Source organism: Varroa jacobsoni, unplaced genomic scaffold (assembly GCF_002532875.2).
Source record: "Varroa jacobsoni isolate VJ856 unplaced genomic scaffold, vjacob_1.0 contig05212, whole genome shotgun sequence".
NCBI lineage: Eukaryota > Metazoa > Arthropoda > Arachnida > Mesostigmata > Varroidae > Varroa > Varroa jacobsoni.
The window spans coordinates 4,866-11,448 of NW_019215488.1; the positions used below are offsets into that span (position 1 = coordinate 4,866).

The 6,583-nt window shown below is 38.3% G+C and overlaps 1 long non-coding RNA gene across 1 annotated transcript; it reads left to right on the forward strand.

The window, feature by feature from the left end:
• The first annotated feature begins 347 nt into the window (after window positions 1–347).
• LOC147751759 (uncharacterized) lies at window positions 348–5,384 on the forward strand. Its single transcript, XR_015315970.1, has 3 exons — window positions 348–443; window positions 2,196–2,274; window positions 4,722–5,384. It is a non-coding gene; the product is annotated as an uncharacterized LOC147751759 (long non-coding RNA).
• The last annotated feature ends 1,199 nt before the right edge of the window (window positions 5,385–6,583 follow it).

Consider the following 6,583-nt stretch of genomic DNA (forward strand, 5'->3'; position numbering starts at 1 on the left):
CTCCAGTAACTTTTAGGAGTCAACATCACCGATGGCAACGTTAAACATTTTAAGCCTTTAAAGACTGAATCTGATGTATTTGTCCGCTACATGTCCTAAACCATGTTTACCCCTTTGTTTTACTGTTGTTTTAGAGTTATTTTATTAGTCATCAGGCAGCTGTCCGACGAAGAACAATCGTTAATAGTTGTTGGGTTTTCATAGCCTCGTTGATGAACCTTTTCAGGAAAACTAAAAACCATGATTTGAGATATCAATTTGTTAGAGGCCTAACAAGAAAGAGATATTTTTCAGAAGGAGAAGATACTACGACTGTTAGCAGGCGGGATGCGTGTGGAGGACTCCTGACGACATGCTCGAGGGCACACGCAATATGGTTTTCGGAACAATATCCTTCTGGGAGTCTGAAAGAGTGTAGTACATTCGGCGCAGGCTCGACATGGGTAATACTTTTAACTTCTTTAACGTTATCTGAATGAATAGTCTGAGGATTGATTTTGTAGCATTCCAAGCAACCAGGAAAGCCAGCTATTTTATTCATCTGAGACATTGATTGAATCACTTAAGTGGAAAGGGACTGCTGAGAGCGAACTTGTTCAAGTTGAACGGCAATATACAGCACTTTCAGTAATTTGACCTTTTAAAAGTAAAGGCACGCTTGACCTGAGGCAAAATTTTTATTTTAAGGCTCTTGGCGCATAGAACAGCTTTAAAAATTTCTCAAGATTCAGTTTGATAATCAACTTTTACCCTCTAATTTCTACCGCGCACCCCTAGACGGCAGTGCAATTAATACAATAATACGGCAGCAATAATTACGTCTTGATTTTCGCCGCCATCAGTCTCTTTTAAACCAATTGATCAAATGTGCAACAACACAACAGAAACTGTTACAAGTTAACTTAATACATCTGCCATTTGAAAGCATTCCATCTTTTTGCAATTCAAGTTATGTGCTCTGGCAGTCTTTACTCCTTGTTTAGCAGTAGTTTCACAGGAGCTTGGTTGTGAGATTGGGTTGCTTATTTTCGAACTGTTGTCTTTACACAATACAAGACTGGTCATATTGCGATATTTAAAACAGAAGCTCGTGAACTACAGGCTTTTGGTATTTTGAGAAACCCAGATATGATGCTATTCCTTTCAGGTGCGCACAACAACATTGTTGACCATTATATTTTAAGTGGCTCACCAGCTTCTGTATATGCTAAAATAATTAATAGTAATACCGTTTGTTTCCTACATGATGTAGCTATTGTGTACAATTGAAATAATGCAATTTTAACACGACGTTTTCCTTATATTATATCTCACTTTTTATTTTATCATTTACATACACAGATCTTTTGAAGGATTAATAGTTCGTTAAATAGTACTCACCTATTATTTTTCTATGTACAATGACTGATCAGAATCGACGTAACCAGATGCGCAACTATTTTAGAAAAAGATCAGTAGGGCTTTTAGAGTTGCAGTATTTACTGAGGAACTGTTGCCAGAACTAAATCTACGGCAGACATATAAAACATCGCAGAATCCGTGTAACAAAGCTGCAACAAAGTCGAATGTTAAATTAATGAGATAAATATGAGATCATCATATGCCGTAGGAAAAAAATACTTTTCGAATGTCATACTAAAATTATCTGTAATATATTTTACTAGGGGTTACAAGTTGTATCCAGAAGCATGCGACATTGTTAACAGAAACGCCCTGTCAAACAAATATACTTCGCTTAAATGCGCTTTACGCTAGAAAATATTTTCCTGAGGAGTTCGAATGCCCTCCCGCCTGATTACGTCGTTAAACACGTGCTTCTTATTAATGTAGTAACTGAAAAATGGGAACGGACAATTAGTATATCTGACGTGACTTTGTTCGCTATACTTTAAATATTTGACAGTTATGATTTGTTTACTGCATGTTCAGTGTATCTATTGGTTAACGTGTAACTGGAAAAGTAATTTAATTTACTAGCGTGCATGGAAGTGACTAGCGTTTCTTTCAAATACCCTATTTTTGAAGTGCCCGCGCTGAGAAACCGCTTTCTTCTTTAAATAGCTGTTCCAATTTTGCGGCATTCTTCTTTTACAACGTGATTTTGATTTTTAAAATCTCTTGCTTAAACAAAGTGTATGCCTTCAATAGGATTCATACATGACGATGTTGCGAAACGTGGGCTTTTCTGATTCCAGAGCTTTGAACCGCTATCTGTAAGCTATCAGTATCGCTGGAGTCTGTTCGGGACACGCAAAGGGCGATAGAACAGATATGGTAAGTGCAGATCATGTCTAGAGTGAGGGCACAGCGGAAGCTGAGTACCGATCAATGCTGCTGGGCAGGCTTGTCCATCCCACACTTTAGATTTATCCTAACCAGGCCTGGGTGAAGGCTAGATGAGGATAGAACCTATTCCATTATATAAGGAGCATCAAACTGTACAGGTACGCAAGTACTATGCTGTCAAGAACGGGTATGGGAGTCGAAATCTCTTTTCGAATTCGTTTTCCTTGCCTGCCAGTTCAATTAAATGAAGAATTCTAAAAAATTTCCGGCGGCTCGGCTGTACTGAAACAAGACAAGTGAAATTTGAGAATTTCTACAGAGATCAGATATTAAGACAGAGCATTGAAGAAAATGCCTTTAGGTTCACTTACCTACCTACCTACCCTTAGATCTACCTAAGTTCTTGGTTATGAAATGTCATTTTGGTGAATGAAAAACAAGTTCTATGCCTCTAATGCTCCTATATAGTAATATCAATAACTACTAACTAAAGTTAGGCGTCCTTCTCTGTCGTATAGTTTTAAAACAATCAACAACGCACTGTACTACTGTGCTCGGCAGATCGGTAAGTACCAGCAGAACTCGGCGTAGTTAGAAAATTTCTCTACCCGCGCCAATTGACGCTATTTCTACTATAATTCAGTTCGATTTGATTCTATTCGTTAAGTCCCATACAGAAAAACGTTTCTAATACATGCCTTGTTTTATGACGCCTTTCTGTTCTTTAGCATAATGTAAAAACATGAAAAAGTCGAGTTTTTTTCATAATTTCGTTGTAATTTGTTTTCAGTGCTAAATTATTGGATCAGCTATTTCGATGTCTGTCACGTCTTGCAGGTCACGTACTAGAATCGTTGGGGCAGCCCTAGGAAAGATACATTGAGTGCTTCAAAGTAGCACGTTTCGTCATGCATTGCGTTAAAATAATGGACAATCATTTTTCAGTGCGATAAGACGGGTCATGACAGTTTATTTGTGTGAAATTCTGCAACTGGCTCTAGGATGACGAACCAGTTTCCCTAATTCCGTCCTTCAAGCACATGAAAACGTCAACAGAAACATGTGCATTTCTTTACCTCAAAAAGTTCTGCCTTTTCTTCATCATCTGTGCAAGTGAATTTGGAACCTTACTTTTATTTTAGTTTACACTATTATTCGAAATAAGCACGTTATTTTTTCCGATCAATTCTTATTTTTTTACAACGTTAATCATAATAATATCAAGTACTGGCTTCGTACTTTAGCTCTTGAAACCGTATTACCGACTTGTCACGTCAAATACTATATATTGAGTTCAACACGACACGCTTTTTACCCCTTCCCATGTTTCGTAACTTGTATTGTACAACTATACCAAGTCGCTGCAGCAAGGAAACTCGAGTTGACATTGGCCCTGTTGCATTTTGCGGCACGTTTGAAAACTACCCTATGGCGTAGCTTCAATGAGTCTCTCAAGAGAGGGAACAAGACACCACTCGAACGATGGGTAGGTTTACTGGCAACGAACAACGTGTCGCTGGGCCAAAATGCTTGCTTCTACAGGGTTCGTCACGAAGGACAGATGAACCCTAAACTCTATTTAAGGAACATGGCCAACTGCTTATCGTCCTCGAAACTCGATAGCTTTCGCAGTTTGAAGGCCTGCCTCACGTCTACCGGTACTAGGCAGAACTGTAAAAAGGCAACAATATTGCTAGAAATTGATTTGAGAAAATGTCATAAAGGATTCCATTATGCTGCTCGATTCCAAACAATTGTGTCATATATATGAGATAATTGTTGTTATTAATATATATATATATATATATATATATATTGTTCTAACGGATGCCACCAGAATTAATGCTAAAATATATGGTGTTTGCTGTGATATCTTTACGATGAACCTATTCTTCGTATGATCATATATTTAACCTATTTAAATAGTGTATATTACCGATTTCAATATAGGACAGTATTGAATAAAAGTAAATTTTACTGATTATAGGAAGATTCTCGTCTTCTACGACTGGAGCTTTAGCCACATTAGCCGCTCCTCATTTCTACTCCTTTGCCATTAAGTGGTCCTTTCTGATCACAATGACCATTCTCGATTGCATCGGGTCATTGTACTAAGCTTGAGGGGGCGTAGACACCAGCAGCAGCCGCAACAGCGGCGTTGAAGCTAACAGTAAGGGCATACTGTTTGGTGTCACTAGTAAACCTCTTTCTATAACTGTATCGTTCGTGCCTCGTTGAAAGAAGCTCGAGTCATTGTCGTTGACCCGTTCGAAACAAACCCGCTATCCATTCTAGCAATCTTTATTTTCCGCTTTCATCATTTACGATGATAATCATTTGCGTTCCAACTGTTTTATCCATTGAGGAAAAGTTTTGAATGAGATGATAGCAGTTATCTGGGTATCTAATAAACTGGGCCTGTCTCTTATTTTCAGTGACGTTTCTACTTCCAGCTTTCTGTTTTCGAAATTGATCCCGTCTCGGGCTCGTTCCCATTCTCTGTGTTTCATGCGGAAATCAGCCAGCAATTACCATTAATGGCTGTGCGCTGGAAGCCAATGCATGAGCTGAGCTGCCGTGTCACGTACGGACAAATGACTGCTAGAGCGCTATTTTTTTACAACGAAAATGGAACCGAAAAAGAAAAGTAACTCGTTAAAAGAGCAAGTATATATAGGATAGTTTAACAGTTCCACGAATCGAACGTTGATAAACACGACAACAAAGTTTTTCGAATCTGCGAAAAGTGTTATCCATGGCCATTCGCTTATTTCGTAATGCTGAACAATATGAAGCGGGTTCTGACAAAACACTTGTGGATGGTGCATCGTCACCATCGATAAATTGTGTCAAATGCATATTGTTATTTATAGACCTATTAATATGGTTGTGTGAGTTGAATTGCAAAATAATAACAAGCTCATACTATGTCATCGAACAGTTTTGTCACTTGGGATAGAGCGATGATTTATTATATCTAAAACGCTGCGCAGCGAACATAGAAATATCTTCACTAAAGAGAGCAAACAACAATTGACGGATACGATTTTTGGTACATCCTATAATGAATTCAAAAATATGTACATTTTACTTCCTTTAGAAGCCTTTCCTTTCCTTTCGTTACATGCTCCTTTATCATGAAATAAACATTTTAAGTTTTATACCCGGCACTGTCTTAATTAAACGGCTCCTTTAAGCGGCACGAAACGGGCCATGTTTACGCTCAACTCCAAGCTTAGGGTACGTTATATCTCTCTGAGTCTAATGGGCAAGCACGCTACTGTATCAGTACGCAGCTTTCTGCCACTGCCTAACATGCCATTAAAAGACTGTTTTCATGATTTCAAAGTATGTTCTAAAATAAGGTGAAATTTGCTTTCAGTCTTGTGTGCTTTCTATATGTGTATGCTAAGGAATCGGTAGGAATCACAAAGTAAATCGTCAAAATTCTTATTATCATTATTGTTGTCATTATCATGCTATGAAGGGTACGATGAACGAAAAAAAATACCCAGGTGATCCACACTTTATAGTAGTGTTTGACAATGCAAAACCCTTATTCGGGGAGGATGTGGGGCCATATGAGAGAGGAGCTAACTAATAGACGAGTTCATTGTTTTCGAACAACAGAACGTTAATTCGAAATATTAATGCTTTTCGAATTTCTAAGATGTACAAGGGTTAGCATTATAGTGCGATTCATGTTCCTCGGTGTATTTCGTTGACCGGATATCAAAAGGCAGAAATCTATGACAGTAAAGTATTTCGTTGAACGATAGACAAACAAAATAACCATTCCGACGTTATGCCACAGTTTGCTTAGGGCACTCCTGTGCCCTAAGCAAAAAAGGGTCTGTCCTGTTAAAGAAGGACACTTATTATTTAGAGGTTGTGCCACCGTAATAATAAAGGCATATTTTCCAAGTTCAATGCCAAATCAGAACGCAGAAAATCGTCACCAGTTGGCATCGTTTGTATCCCAAGCAGCATAATGCGCTTCCAAGAGTACGAGTATCGAAAAGGACTAAGACGAGTTCTATGACTGATTCAGAGATCGCTGAGTCGAACCAAGATACCCGTGCCGTTACGCTTCTGTACTTCTGTGGTTATAAACGGATAGGCATAGCGTGTACACCCAATGCGCAATTTTTAAGTGCATTTCCATGGTAACTATAAGTAACCACTGCCATAATGGTTTAAATATCAGCCTTTATGAAATTCACCATTAAACGTTCGCAAAGAATAAGGAATTAAGGAAAATAAGGCATTTTTTAGGTTAATCGCTACTTGTAGGATT